We start from the raw sequence: 13,839 nt of genomic DNA on the forward strand, positions 1-13,839 counted from the left end.
GTCAGGGAGTAATACTAGTAATCAAACAGACCGATAGCCCAAGCAACATTACTAATAACACAATAAGCAAAAAACACAGTAAGCAGCCCACCATAACAGGAAACATATTTCAAGAAATAGCAATAAACATTCTCTAAGCATGCGTTACACATTAAATGTCAATGGTGGTTACAAATTATTGTCAACTTCTAAGTAAGTTTGTACTGCAGACTGGAAAAGGGAGGGTTCTGTAATAGTGACGATGTTTGAGGGCAGCGCGTTCCCCTCGTTAATGGATAACAGCAGAGGTGAAAATTGGTATTTCTTAGTGCGTGAATATATTGTATTGACCTTATGTGCATGACCAACGCGATCAGAAACGTAGGGAGCTGGGTGAATGAATGATCGGGAAAATGACGAGTCACTATGATATAAACTATGGAAAAAACATAGGCGGGACAACTTTCTGCGCGTGGCAAGCAATGGAAGGTTCAGAGAACGCTTAAGACATGTTACGCTTTGGTGTCGAGAATGACAGGAGGTGATAAACCGAGCTGCTTTATTTTGTACCGATTCTAGCATATCAGATAACAATGCCGTGTGTGGATGCCAGATGGTTGACGCATACTCTAGTGAAGGCCTGATCAGAGCTTGATATGCGTGAAGTTTAGTTTTCAAGTTTGCGCATCTGAGGCGGCGTTTCAAAAGACCGAGTTTTTTTGATGATTTGCTGGTGATGTATTCAATGTGACTGTTCCAGGTTAGGTCGGAACTAAAGAAAATGCCGAGTTATTTTGTGGATGAAACGGTCTCAATTACGGTGCTATTGACTGTATCTGACGGATGATGAGGGTTTGGCTACGGAAGTAAATCTAATATGTTTGGTTTTTTCAGCGTTGATGTGCATCTGCCACAAATTGCACCACTCTGCGAGTTTTAACAAATCTGACTGTAGAATGCTACTGTCATTCGGTTCGGTAATCTCCTTATATATAACGCAATCATCTGCGAATAGGCGTAGAGAAGAAACAATATTAGATCCAATGTCATTGATGTAGACCAAAAATAATAATGGTCCGAGCACTGAGCCCTGGGGGACACCGGATTTTACCATGCACTTTCTGGAAATTATGTGGTTAGGTTTGACCGATTGCGACCGGTTACAGAGGAACTCTTGAATCCATTGGATTGTTTTCTGATCAAGCTGGAGGTTACGGACTTTAGTTATTAATCGGTTATGTTGGACGCGATCAAAAGCCTTTGAAAGGTCTATAAAAATAGCATCTGTAGGAGCAGAGCTATGCATGGATTTGTGCAAGTCTGTCAACAATTCGAATAGTTGGGTGTTGCAAGAGCGTTTTTCCCGAAAGCCGTGTTGGTTTGGGATGAGGATGTTGTTTCTGTTCAAGTGAGATATAATTTTCGAGTAAATGATATGTTCTAATAGCTTGCAAGATATACAGGTTAGAGAGATTGGACGGTAGTTGTTCGGACTTGACTTTTGGCCGGATTTGTATATGGGTTTAACAAAGGCATATTTCCAGTCTTCCGGTACACAGCCCGTGTCAAGCGACTGCTGAAAGATCAGCGACAATAGATACGCTGATCTGTGGCAGGTTAATTTTAGGAGTTTGGCACTAATTCCGTCGGGCCCCGGGCTAGTCTTACGAGGAAGGCGTTGTACAGCTTGCGTGACACCATTTTGAGTTATTGTAATTGAAGAAAAAGGGTCGTGAATGGTAGGTTTTAACAGTGCCAGTGAGTCTAGTGGAAGTTCTTCCGTGAACACTGATGCAAAAAATTCGTTGAAACATTCAGCACTTTCCTCTGGCGACAACGCTATGCCTTGATCACTCAGTAGAGTTGGCTCAGAAGGGTAGGCTGTAGGTTACCAGCCGATATGTTCTGATGGTGGTGAGTGTGGAGCAGGACTGTCTCCGTGGCGCAATTGGCTAGCGCGATCAGCTGTTAACCGAAAGGTTGGAGGTGCGAGCCTGCCCGGTGGAGGTGCGGCGCTTTTTTTTCATTGGACTGATAGCTTTGAAGATATGTTCTGATGGTGGTGAGAGTGTAGCACGACTGTCTTCGTGGCGCAATTGGCTAGCGCGATCGGCTGTTAACCGAGAGGTTGGAGGTAGGAGCCCACCCGGTGGTGTTGCGGCGATTCTTTTCCTTTGGGCTGATAGCTCTGAAGAAATGTTCTGACGGTGGTGAGAGTGGAGCACGACTGTCTCCATGGCGCAATTGGCTATGCGATCGGCTGTTAACTGAAAGGTTGGAGGTTCGAGTCGTCCCGGGAGTGGTGTATTGCTTTTTTTCTTTGGGCTGATAGCTTTGAAGATATGATCTGATGGTGGTGAGAGTGGAGCACGGCTGTCTCCGTGGCGCAATTGGCTAGCGCGATCGGCTGTTACCCGAAAGGTTGGAGGTACGATCTCACCCGGTGGTGGTGTGGCGCTTTTTTTCTTTGGGCTGATAGCTCTGAAGGAATGTTCTAACGGTGGTGAGAGTAGAGCACGACTGTCTTCGTGGCGCAATTGGCTATGCGATCGGCTGTTAACTGAAAGGTTGGAGGTTCGAGCCCTCCCGGGAGTTTTGTGTTGCTTTTTTTTCTTTAGGCTGATAGCTTTGAAGATATGTTCTCATGGTGGTGAGAGTGGAGCAGGACTGTCTCCGTGGCGCAATTGGCTAGCGCGATCGGCTGTTAACCGAAAGGTTGGAGGTTCGAGCCCTCCCGGGAGTGGTGTGTTGCTTTTTTTTATTTTAGGCTGATAGCTTTGAAGATATGTTCTGGTGGTGGTGAGAGTGGAGCACGACTGTGTCCGTGGCGCAATGGGCTAGCGCGATCGGCTGTTAACCGAAAGGTTGGAGGTACGAGCCCTCCCGGGACCGGTGCGTTGCTTTTTCTTCTTTGGGCTGATAGCTTTGAAGCTATGTTCTGATGGTGGTGAGAGTGGAGCACGACTGTCTCCGTGGCGCAATTGGCTTGCGCGATCGGCAGTTAACCTAGAGGTTGGAGGTACGAGCCCACCCGGTGGTGGTGCGGCGCTTTTTTTTTGGGCTGATAGCTCTGAAGAAATGTTCTGACGGTGGTGAGAGTGGAGCACGACTGTCTCTGTGGCGCAATTGGCTAGCGCGATCTGCTGTTAACCTAAAGGTTGGAGGTACGAGCCCACCCGGTGGTGGTGCGGCGCTTTTTTTTGGGCTGATAGCTCTGAAGAAATGTTCTGACGGTGGTGAGAGTGGAGCACGACTGTCTCCATGGCGCAATTGGCTAGCGCGATCGGCTGTTAACCGAAAGGTTGGAGGTGCGAGCCTACCCGGTGGAGGTGCGGCGCTTTTTTTTCATTGGGCTGATAGCTTTGAAGAAATGTTCTGACTGTGGTGAGAGTGGAGCACGACTGTCTCCATGGCGCAATTGGCTATGCGATCGGCTGTTAACCGAAAGGTTGGAGTTTCGAGCCCTCCCGGGATTGGTGTGTTGCTTTTTTTTGCGCTGATAGCTTTGAAGATATGTTCTGATGGTGGTGAGAGTGGAGCACGACTGTCTCCGTGGCGCAATTGGCTTGCGCGATCGGCAGTTAACCTAGAGGTTGGAGGTACGAGCCCACCCGGTGGTGGTGCGGCGCTTTTTTTGGGCTGATAGCTCTGAAGAAATGTTCTGACGGTGGTGAGAGTGGAGCAGGACTGCCTCCGTGGCGCAATTGGCTAGGGCGATCGGCTGTTACCCGAAAGGTTGGAGGTTCGAGCCCACCCGGTGGCGGTGCGGTGCTTTTTTTTCTTTGTGCTGATAGCTTTGAAGATATGTTCTGATGGTGGTGAGAGTGGAGCAGGATTGCTCCGTGGTGCAATTGGCTTGCGCGATCGGCTGTTAACCGAAAGGTTGGAGGTTCGAGCCCACCCGGTAGTGGTGCGGCACTTTTTTTTCTTTGCACTGATAGCTTTGAAGATATGTTCTGATGGTGGTGAGAGTGGAGCAAGACGGTCCCCGTGGCGCATTGGGCTAGCACGATCGGCTGTTAACCGAAAGGTTGGAGGTTCGAGCCCACCCGGTAGTGGTGCGGCGCTTTTTTTTCTTTGCACTGATAGCTTTGAAGATATGTTCTGATGGTGGTGAGAGTGGAGCAAGACTGTCTCCATGGCGCAATTGGCTAGCGCGATCGCCTGTTAACCGAAAGGTTGGAGTTTCGAGCCCACCCGGTGGTTGTGCGGTGCTTTTTTTCCTTTGGGCTGATAGCTCTGAAGAAATGTTCTGACGGTGGTGAGAGTGGAGCAGGACTGTCTCCGTGGTGCAATTGGCTAGCGCGATCGGCTGTTAACCGAAAGGTTGGAGGTTCGAGCCCACCCGGTGGTGGTGCGGCACTTTTTTTTCTTTGGGGCGATAGCTCTGAAGAAATGGTCTGACGGTGGTGAGAGTGGAGCACGATTGTCTCCGTGGCGCAGTTGGCTAGCGCGATCGGCTGTTAATCCAAAGGTTGGAGGTTCGAGCCAACCAGGTGATGGTGTGGCACTTTTTTTCTTTGTGCTGATAGGTTTGAAGATATGTTCTGATGGTGGTGAGAGTGGAGCACGACTGTCTCCGTGGCGCAATTGGCTAGGGCGATTGGCTGTTAACCGAAAGGTTGGAGGTTCGAGCCCACCCGGTGGAGGTGCGGCGCTTTTTTTTCTTTGGACTGATAGCTCTGAAAAAATGTTCTGACGGTGGCGACAGTGGAGCACGACTGTCTCCATGGCGCAATTGGCTATGCGATCGGCTGTTAACTGAAAGGTTGGAGGTTCGAGCCTTCCCGGGAGTGGTGTGTTGCTTTTTTTTGGGCTGATAGCTTTGAAGATATGTTCTGATGGTGGTGAGAGTGGAGCAGGACTGTCTCCGTGGCGCAATTGGCTAGCGCGATCGGCTGTTAACCGAAAGGTTGGAGGTACGAGCCCACCCGCTGGTGGTGCGGCGCTTTTTTTCTTTGGGCTGATAGCTTTGAAGATATGTTCTGTTGGTGATGAGAGTGGAGCACGACTGTCTCCGTGGCGCAATTGGCTAGCGCGATCGGCTGTTAACCGAAAGGTTGGAGGTACGAGTCACCCGGTGGTGGTGCGGCGCTTTTTTTCTTTGGGCTGATAGCTTTGAAGATATGTTCTGGTGGTGGTGAGTGTGGAGCAGGACTGTCTCCGTGGCGCATATGGCTAGCGCAATCGGCTGTTAACTGAAAGGTTGGATGTTCGAGCCCTCCTGGGAGTGGTGTGTCGCTTTTTTTTCTTTGGGCCGATAGTTTGGAAGATATGTTCTGATGGTGGTGAGAGTGGAGCAGGACTGTCTCCGTGGCGCAATTGGCTAGCGCGAGCGGCTGTTAACCGAAAGGTTGGAGGTACGAGCCCACCCGCTGGTGGTGCGGTGCTTTTTTTCTTTGGGCTGATAGCTTTGAAGATATGTTCTGATGGTGATGAGAGTGGAGCACGACTGTCTCCGTGGCGCAATTGGCTAGCGCGATCGGCTATTAACCGAAAGGTTGGAGGTACGAGCCCACCCGGTGGTGGTGCGGCGCTTTTTTTTCTTTGGGCTGATAGCTTTGAAGCTATGTTCTGATGGTGGTGAGAGTGAAGCAGGACTGTCTCCGTGGCGCAATTGGCTACCGCGATTGGCTGTTAACCGAAAGGTTGGAGGTACGAGCCCACCCAGTGGAGGTGCGGCGCTTTTTTTTCTTTGGGCTGATAGCTCTGAAGAAATGTTCTGACGGTGGCGAGAGTGAAGCACGACTGTCTCCGTGGCGCGATTGGTTAGCGCGATCGGCTGTTAACCGAAAGGTTGGAGGTACGAGCCCTCCCGGGAGTGGTGTGTTGCTTTTTTTATATTGGGCTGATAGCTTTGAAGATATGTTCTGGTGGTGGTGAGTGTAAAGCAGGACTGTCTCCGTGGCGCATATGGCTAGCGCGATCGGCTGTTAACTGAAAGGTTGGATGTTCGAGCCCTCCTGGGAGTGGTGTGTTGCTTTTTTTTCTTTGGGCCGATAGTTTGGAAGATATGTTCTGATGGTGGTGAGAGTGGAGCAGGACTGTCTCCGTGGCGCAATAGGCTACCGCGATCGGCTTTTAACCGAAAGGTTGGAGGTACGAGCCCACCCGGTGGAGGTGTGGCGATTTTTTTCCTTTGGGCTAATAGCTCTGAAAAAATGTTCTGATGGAGGTGAGAGGAGAGCAGGTCTGTCTCCGTGGCGCAATCGGCTAGCGCGGTCGGCTGTTAACCGAAGGGTTGGAGGTACGAGCCCACCCAGTGGTGGTGCGGCGCTTTTTTTTCTTTGGGCTGATAGCTTTGAAGATATGTTCTGATGGTGGTGAGAGTGGAGCACGACTGTCTCCGTGGCGCAAGTGGCTATTCGATCGGCTGTTAACTGAAAGGTTGGATGTTCGAGCCCTCCCGGGAGTGGTGTGTTGCTTTTTTTCTTTGGGCTGATAGCTTTGAAGCTATGTTCTGATGGTGGTGAGAGTGAAGCAGGACTGTCTCCGTGGCGCAATTGGCTACCGCGATCGGCTGTTAACCGAAAGGTTGGAGGTACGAGCCCACCCGGTGGAGGTGCGGCGCTTTTTTTTCTTTGGACTGATAGCTTTGAAGATATGTTCTGATGGTGGTGAGAGTGGAGCACGACTGTCTCCGTGGCGCAATCGGCCAGCGCGATCGGCTGTTAACCGAGAGGTTGGAGGTTCGAGCCCACCCGGTGGTGGTGCGGCGCTTTTTTTCTTTGGGCTGAGGGCTTTGAAGTTATGTTCTGATGGTGGTGAGAATGGAGCACGAGTGTCTCCGTGGCGCAATAGGCTAGCGCGATCGGCTGTTAACCGAAAAATTGGATGTTCGAGCCCTCCCGGGAGTGGTGTTTTGCTTTTTTTTCTTTGGGCTGATAGCTTCGAAGATATGTTCTGATATTGGTGATAGTGAAGCAGGACTGTCTCCGTGGCGCAATTGGCTACCGCGATCGGCTGTTAACCGAAAGGTTGGAGGTACAAGCCCACCCGGTGGAGGTGCGGCGCTTTTTTTTCTTTGGGCTAATAGCTTTGAAGATATTTTCTGATGGTGGTGAGAGTGGAGCACGACTGTCTCCGTGGCGCAATTGGCTAGGGCGATTGGCTGTTAACCGAAAGGTTGGAGGTTCGAGCCCACCCGGTGGAGGTGCGGCGCTTTTTTTTCTTTGGACTGATAGCTCTGAAAAAATGTTCTGACGGTGGCGACAGTGGAGCACGACTGTCTCCATGGCGCAATTGGCTATGCGATCGGCTGTTAACTGAAAGGTTGGAGGTTCGAGCCCTCCCGGGAGTGGTGTGTTGCTTTTTTTTGGGCTGATAGCTTTGAAGATATGTTCTGATGGTGGTGAGAGTGGAGCAGGACTGTCTCCGTGGCGCAATTGGCTAGCGCGATCGGCTGTTAACCGAAAGGTTGGAGGTACGAGCCCACCCGCTGGTGGTGCGGCGCTTTTTTTCTTTGGGCTGATAGCTTTGAAGATATGTTCTGTTGGTGATGAGAGTGGAGCACGACTGTCTCCGTGGCGCAATTGGCTAGCGCGATCGGCTGTTAACCGAAAGGTTGGAGGTACGAGTCACCCGGTGGTGGTGCGGCGCTTTTTTTCTTTGGGCTGATAGCTTTGAAGATATGTTCTGGTGGTGGTGAGTGTGGAGCAGGACTGTCTCCGTGGCGCATATGGCTAGCGCGATCGGCTGTTAACTGAAAGGTTGGATGTTCGAGCCCTCCTGGGAGTGGTGTGTCGCTTTTTTTTCTTTGGGCCGATAGTTTGGAAGATATGTTCTGATGGTGGTGAGAGTGGAGCAGGACTGTCTCCGTGGCGCAATTGGCTAGCGCGAGCGGCTGTTAACCGAAAGGTTGGAGGTACGAGCCCACCCGCTGGTGGTGCGGTGCTTTTTTTCTTTGGGCTGATAGCTTTGAAGATATGTTCTGATGGTGATGAGAGTGGAGCACGACTGTCTCCGTGGCGCAATTGGCTAGCGCGATCGGCTATTAACCGAAAGGTTGGAGGTACGAGCCCACCCGGTGGTGGTGCGGCGCTTTTTTTTCTTTGGGCTGATAGCTTTGAAGCTATGTTCTGATGGTGGTGATAGTGAAGCAGGACTGTCTCCGTGGCGCAATTGGCTACCGCGATTGGCTGTTAACCGAAAGGTTGGAGGTACGAGCCCACCCAGTGGAGGTGCGGCGCTTTTTTTTCTTTGGGCTGATAGCTCTGAAGAAATGTTCTGACGGTGGCGAGAGTGAAGCACGACTGTCTCCGTGGCGCGATTGGTTAGCGCGATCGGCTGTTAACCGAAAGGTTGGAGGTACGAGCCCTCCCGGGAGTGGTGTGTTGCTTTTTTTATATTGGGCTGATAGCTTTGAAGATATGTTCTGGTGGTGGTGAGTGTAAAGCAGGACTGTCTCCGTGGCGCATATGGCTAGCGCGATCGGCTGTTAACTGAAAGGTTGGATGTTCGAGCCCTCCTGGGAGTGGTGTGTTGCTTTTTTTTCTTTGGGCCGATAGTTTGGAAGATATGTTCTGATGGTGGTGAGAGTGGAGCAGGACTGTCTCCGTGGCGCAATAGGCTACCGCGATCGGCTTTTAACCGAAAGGTTGGAGGTACGAGCCCACCCGGTGGAGGTGTGGCGATTTTTTTCCTTTGGGCTAATAGCTCTGAAAAAATGTTCTGATGGAGGTGAGAGGAGAGCAGGTCTGTCTCCGTGGCGCAATCGGCTAGCGCGGTCGGCTGTTAACCGAAGGGTTGGAGGTACGAGCCCACCCAGTGGTGGTGCGGCGCTTTTTTTTCTTTGGGCTGATAGCTTTGAAGATATGTTCTGATGGTGGTGAGAGTGGAGCACGACTGTCTCCGTGGCGCAAGTGGCTATTCGATCGGCTGTTAACTGAAAGGTTGGATGTTCGAGCCCTCCCGGGAGTGGTGTGTTGCTTTTTTTCTTTGGGCTGATAGCTTTGAAGCTATGTTCTGATGGTGGTGAGAGTGAAGCAGGACTGTCTCCGTGGCGCAATTGGCTACCGCGATCGGCTGTTAACCGAAAGGTTGGAGGTACGAGCCCACCCGGTGGAGGTGCGGCGCTTTTTTTTCTTTGGACTGATAGCTTTGAAGATATGTTCTGATGGTGGTGAGAGTGGAGCACGACTGTCTCCGTGGCGCAATCGGCCAGCGCGATCGGCTGTTAACCGAGAGGTTGGAGGTTCGAGCCCACCCGGTGGTGGTGCGGCGCTTTTTTTTCTTTGGGCTGAGGGCTTTGAAGTTATGTTCTGATGGTGGTGAGAATGGAGCACGAGTGTCTCCGTGGCGCAATAGGCTAGCGCGATCGGCTGTTAACCGAAAAATTGGATGTTCGAGCCCTCCCGGGAGTGGTGTTTTGCTTTTTTTTCTTTGGGCTGATAGCTTCGAAGATATGTTCTGATATTGGTGATAGTGAAGCAGGACTGTCTCCGTGGCGCAATTGGCTACCGCGATCGGCTGTTAACCGAAAGGTTGGAGGTACAAGCCCACCCGGTGGAGGTGCGGCGCTTTTTTTTCTTTGGGCTAATAGCTTTGAAGATATTTTCTGATGGTGGTGAGAGTGGAGCACGACTGTCTCCGTGGCGCAATGGGCTAGCGCGATCGGCTGTTAACCGAAAGGTTGGAGGTACGAGCCCACCCGGTGGTGGTGCGGCGCTTTTTTTTCTTTGGGCTGATAGCTCTGAAAAAATGTTCTGAGGGTGGTGAGAGTGGAGCACGACTGTCTCCGTGGCGCAATCGGCTAGCGCGATCGGCTGTTAACCGAAAGGATGGAGGTTCGAGCCCTCCTGAGAGTGGTGTGTTGCTTTTTTTATTTTGGGCTGATAGCTTTGAAAATATTTATTTATTTATTTATTTAAATACCTTAAGAGCCCGGAGGGCATTACATAAGGGGGGATACATACAAGAGGTTACTATAGCATCAGTAAAACAACATGTCAGGGAGTAATACTAGTAATCAAACAGACCGATAGCCCAAGCAACATTACTAATAACACAATAAGCAAAAAACACAGTAAGCAGCCCACCATAACAGGAAACATATTTCAAGAAATAGCAATAAACATTCTCTAAGCATGCGTTACACATTAAATGTCAATGGTGGTTACAAATTATTGTCAACTTCTAAGTAAGTTTGTACTGCAGACTGGAAAAGGGAGGGTTCTGTAATAGTGACGATGTTTGAGGGCAGCGCGTTCCACTCGTTAATGGATAACAGCAGAGGTGAAAATTGGTATTTCTTAGTGCGTGAATATATTGTATTGACCTTATGTGCATGACCAACACGATCAGAAACGTAGGGAGCTGGGTAAATGAATGATCGGGAAAATGACGAGTCACTATGATATAAACTATGGAAAAAACATAGGCGGGACAACTTTCTGCGCGTGGCAAGCAATGGAAGGTTCAGAGAACGCTTAAGACATGTTACGCTTTGGTGGCGAGAATGACAGGAGGTGATAAACCGAGCTGCTTTATTTTGTACCGATTCTAGCATATCAGATAACAATGCCGTGTGTGGATGCCAGATGGTTGACGCATACTCTAGTGAAGGCCTGATCAGAGCTTGATATGCGTGAAGTTTAGTTTTCAAGATTGCGCATCTGAGGCGGCGTTTCAAAAGACCGACTTTTTTTGATGATTTGCTGGTGATGTATTCAATGTGACTGTTCCAGGTTAGGTCGGAACTAAAGAAAATGCCGAGGTATTTTGTGGATGAAACGGTCTCAATTACGGTGCTATTGACTATGTATCTGACGGATGATGAGGGTTTGGCTACGGAAGTAAATCTAATAAGTTTGGTTTTTTCAGCGTTGATGTGCATCTGCCACAAATTGCACCACTCTGCGAGTTTTAACAAATCTGACTGTAGAATGCTACTGTCATTCGGTTCGGTAATCTCCTTATATATAACGCAATCATCTGCGAATAGGCGTAGAGAAGAAACAATATTAGATCCAATGTCATTGATGTAGACCAAAAATAATAATGGTCCGAGCACGGAGCCCTGGGGGACGCCGGATTTTACCATGCACTTTCTGGAAATTATGTGGTTAAGTTTGACCGATTGCGACCGGTTACAGAGGAACTCTTGAATCCATTGGATTGTTTTCTGATCAAGCTGGAGGTTACGGACTTTAGTTATTAATCGGTTATGTTGGACGCGATCAAAAGCCTTTGAAAGGTCTATAAAAATAGCATCTGTAGGAGCAGAGCTATGCATGGATTTGTGCAAGTCTGTCAACAATTCGAATAGTTGGGTGTTGCAAGAGCGTTTTTCCCGAAAGCCGTGTTGGTTTGGGATGAGGATGTTGTTTCTGTTCAAGTGAGATATAATTTTCGAGTAAATGATATGTTCTAATAGCTTGCAAGATATACAGGTTAGAGAGATTGGACGGTAGTTGATCGGACTTGACTTTTGGCCGGATTTGTATATGGGTTTAACAAAGGCATATTTCCAGTCTTCCGGTACACAGCCCGTGTCAAGCGACTGCTGAAAGATCAGCGACAATAGATACGCTGATCTGTGGCAGGTTAATTTTAGGAGTTTGGCACTAATTCCGTCGGGCCCCGGGCTAGTCTTACGAGGAAGGCGTTGTACAGCTTGCGCGACACCATTTTGAGTTATTGTAATTGAAGAAAAAGGGTCGTGAATGGTAGGTTTTAACAGTGCCAGTGAGTCTAGTGGAAGTTTTTCCGTGAACACTGATGCAAAAAATTCGTTGAAGCATTCAGCACTTTCCTCTGGCGACAACGCTATGCCTTGATCACTCAGTAGAGTTGGCTCAGAAGGGTAGGCTGTAGGTTACCAGCCGATATGTTCTGATGGTGGTGAGTGTGGAGCAGGACTGTCTCCGTGGCGCAATTGGCTAGCGCGATCAGCTGTTAACCGAAAGGTTGGAGGTGCGAGCCTACCCGGTGGAGGTGCGGCGCTTTTTTTTTCATTGGACTGATAGCATTGAAGATATGTTCTGATGGTGGTGAGAGTGTAGCACGACTGTCTTCGTGGCTCAATTGGCTAGCGCGATCGGCTGTTAACCGAGAGGTTGGAGGTTGGAGCCCACCCGGTGGTGGTGCGGCAATTCTTTTCCTTTGGGCTGATAGCTCTGAAGAAATGTTCTGACGGTGGTGAGAGTGGAGCACGACTGTCTCCATGGCGCAATTGGCTATGCGATCGGCTGTTAACTGAAAGGTTGGAGGTTCGAGTCGTCCTGGGAGTGGTGTATTGCTTTTTTTTTCTTTGGGCTGATAGCTTTGAAGTTATGATCTGATGGTGGTGAGAGTGGAGCACGGCTGTCTCCGTGGCGCAATTGGCTAGCGCGATCGGCTGTTAACCGAAAGGTTGGAGGTACGAGTCACCCGGTGGTGGTGCGGCGCTTTTTTTCTTTGGGCTGATAGCTTTGAAGATATGTTCTGGTGGTGGTGAGTGTGGAGCAGGACTGTCTCCGTGGCGCATATGGCTAGCGCGATCGGCTGTTAACTGAAAGGTTGGATGTTCGAGCCCTCCTGGGAGTGGTGTGTCGCTTTTTTTTCTTTGGGCCGATAGTTTGGAAGATATGTTCTGATGGTGGTGAGAGTGGAGCAGGACTGTCTCCGTGGCGCAATTGGCTAGCGCGAGCGGCTGTTAACCGAAAGGTTGGAGGTACGAGCCCACCCGCTGGTGGTGCGGTGCTTTTTTTCTTTGGGCTGATAGCTTTGAAGATATGTTCTGATGGTGATGAGAGTGGAGCACGACTGTCTCCGTGGCGCAATTGGCTAGCGCGATCGGCTATTAACCGAAAGGTTGGAGGTACGAGCCCACCCGGTGGTGGTGCGGCGCTTTTTTTTCTTTGGGCTGATAGCTTTGAAGCTATGTTCTGATGGTGGTGAGAGTGAAGCAGGACTGTCTCCGTGGCGCAATTGGCTACCGCTATTGGCTGTTAACCGAAAGGTTGGAGGTACGAGCCCACCCAGTGGAGGTGCGGCGCTTTTTTTTCTTTGGGCTGATAGCTCTGAAGAAATGTTCTGACGGTGGCGAGAGTGAAGCACGACTGTCTCCGTGGCGCGATTGGTTAGCGCGATCGGCTGTTAACCGAAAGGTTGGAGGTACGAGCCCTCCCGGGAGTGGTGTGTTGCTTTTTTTATATTGGGCTGATAGCTTTGAAGATATGTTCTGGTGGTGGTGAGTGTAAAGCAGGACTGTCTCCGTGGCGCATATGGCTAGCGCGATCGGCTGTTAACTGAAAGGTTGGATGTTCGAGCCCTCCTGGGAGTGGTGTGTTGCTTTTTTTTCTTTGGGCCGATAGTTTGGAAGATATGTTCTGATGGTGGTGAGAGTGGAGCAGGACTGTCTCCGTGGCGCAATAGGCTACCGCGATCGGCTTTTAACCGAAAGGTTGGAGGTACGAGCCCACCCGGTGGAGGTGTGGCGATTTTTTTCCTTTGGGCTAATAGCTCTGAAAAAATGTTCTGATGGAGGTGAGAGGAGAGCAGGTCTGTCTCCGTGGCGCAATCGGCTAGCGCGGTCGGCTGTTAACCGAAGGGTTGGAGGTACGAGCCCACCCAGTGGTGGTGCGGCGCTTTTTTTTCTTTGGGCTGATAGCTTTGAAGATATGTTCTGATGGTGGTGAGAGTGGAGCACGACTGTCTCCGTGGCGCAAGTGGCTATTCGATCGGCTGTTAACTGAAAGGTTGGATGTTCGAGCCCTCCCGGGAGTGGTGTGTTGCTTTTTTTCTTTGGGCTGATAGCTTTGAAGCTATGTTCTGATGGTGGTGAGAGTGAAGCAGGACTGTCTCCGTGGCGCAATTGGCTACCGCGATCGGCTGTTAACCGAAAGGTTGGAGGTACGAGCCCATCCGGTGGAGGTGCGG

The sequence above is a fragment of the Rhipicephalus microplus genome, unplaced genomic scaffold (genome assembly GCF_043290135.1).
Source record: "Rhipicephalus microplus isolate Deutch F79 unplaced genomic scaffold, USDA_Rmic scaffold_13, whole genome shotgun sequence".
NCBI lineage: Eukaryota > Metazoa > Arthropoda > Arachnida > Ixodida > Ixodidae > Rhipicephalus > Rhipicephalus microplus.